A 2,108-nucleotide genomic window follows, 5' to 3' on the forward strand; every position below is an offset into this window, starting at 1 on the left:
TTGGTACAAGAGAGATATTCTCCATTGCCAACAAGTACTTTAAAAGACTTTGAAGGAAAAACTGGCCATGATAGCATATTGGCTACTTTCTCTTGAACAAAATTGTGGATACTCCCACTATCGATAAGAACATGAACATGAAGTTTGTTGCAAGTACCTGTTAATCTGATTGTACTTGGGCTAAGTGGTCCTGCCAGAGCATGTAAGCTGATTTCTGGTAGCCCTTCTTCAACAGAATCTAAGATTGGTTCCCCTTCAATTTGATTCTCCTCATCTTCTTTACTTTCATCATCCACCATTAACAGCAAGAACCTACTTTTGCACTTGTGACCAGGAGTATACTTGTAATACCCTACTTCTTAAACCCGGTCTGATTACACGGTTGACCCGGTTTAATCATGCAGGACCCAAACCGGAGAGAATTAGAGCGGGTTCCTTATGGACTATGATGGCAAGGGTGACCTTAAACACCGGCTGGCCCGACAAGTCCAAGCCAGTGCCAGAAGAGACGGGAATACCCAAGCTGTGTACATGCACCTATCATAAGGCCATGTACAGATAAAGCAGGTATGTAGTCGTATATTAAGGCGCATACGTATATTACATCGTATGCCAAGAGTGAGATTTACGCCGAGGGTCGAATTCTGTCAAAATCCCAAGTTTTGGCCCTCAGGTGGGCAGACAGGTGGGTGCATCCACCCACCTGAGTGACCCACCCATGTGAATTACTTAGTTATTTAAGAAGTATATATAAATAGCATTTATGATTTTATTTTCTTTTTCATTTATGACACTTGTACGTTGGTGAGAAGAGTAAAGAGGAGAGAGAAAAGAAAGGAAGGAAGAAGAGAAGAGAAGGAAGAGGAAGAAGGGAAGGATTTCAGTGGCGCCGGGGCTTGATCTCCCCATTCCAGCGCTGGAAGAGTGATCTTCAACACTAGATCTACATTTGGAGGTAAACAAAGTTTGGGTTCCTTAAACCTTCACCATACCCAAGCAAAACCCTTGATTTGTGTAGGGTTTCTTGAGATCTTGTAAATCCACTTTCAAATGATGAATCTAAAGTTTAATAGATGATTTATGTGTTGATCTTGAAGGATTTGAAGAAGTATTTACAAGGTTGGAGAAGCATTGTGGATTTGAAGTGATTTTTGGGATTTGAAGGTGGTCTTGAGCAAAGAAGGTAAGATGGTTTCCCATTCCTTAAATTTAACCTAGATCTAGGTTAGAACCATCCTATAAAATCTTGAAGGTGTGAAGAATGGATTTGAAAAAGCCCCATTTGAATCCCTAAAGAATGGAAGAAATTGGAAAGAAACAGCAGGTTTTCCGCCAAGATCGGTGGGCCAAACCGGTGGGCCATCTGGCCCACCTGTGGGCACCCGCCTGAGAGGGCAGGGCCCTCGGGCACAACCGACGGACCAGACCGGCTGGCCACCCTGCCCGCCGGTCTTAGCAGACCCCCTGGCCCAATCGATGGGCCAGACCGACAGGCCAACCGACGGGCTGACCTACCCGCTGATCCAGACCGATGGACCAACCGGTGGGCCAGACAGGTGGGTTGTCTGACCCACCTGAGAGGCTCCAAATGTGATTCTTACGTCCGATTGGACCCAAATAGGACGTGTGACCTTTTTTTAATGTTCTAAACATGATTTTATCATTGGATCTCGTTAATTTTGATCCTAAGATGGTGAAATACTAACCCCGCTCACTCATGTTAGGTTCACCAAATCCTATGCTTCTCGCACCGGATCTCACCCGTACCGAACGGGAATCCTTGTACACTACAGGTAAGTGGGGAGAAGACGTTTGGCCTTGTTTCAAGGCATTGTTTAGCATTCATTTAACTGTATCTAGTCTAGTCATACCATCATGAAATTGCTATGTAGATTAGTCATCCTCACATGGTTATGCATGGATGTTCTGTTTATTTTCTAAATACCAAGTGATAATATGTTTCTGTGATGAATGTTGACATCATTGTGCATGATGCATTAATAGACTAGATGCTGTAGTCTACTTGGAAACGAGTGCATTGGTGGCCCGTGGTATGGGACGCGATGGCACTATGCAATCGTACTATTGTCATATAGGAGCATGCGGTT

Source organism: Macadamia integrifolia, chromosome 9, assembly GCF_013358625.1.
Source record: "Macadamia integrifolia cultivar HAES 741 chromosome 9, SCU_Mint_v3, whole genome shotgun sequence".
In the NCBI taxonomy this organism is placed as follows: domain Eukaryota; kingdom Viridiplantae; phylum Streptophyta; class Magnoliopsida; order Proteales; family Proteaceae; genus Macadamia; species Macadamia integrifolia.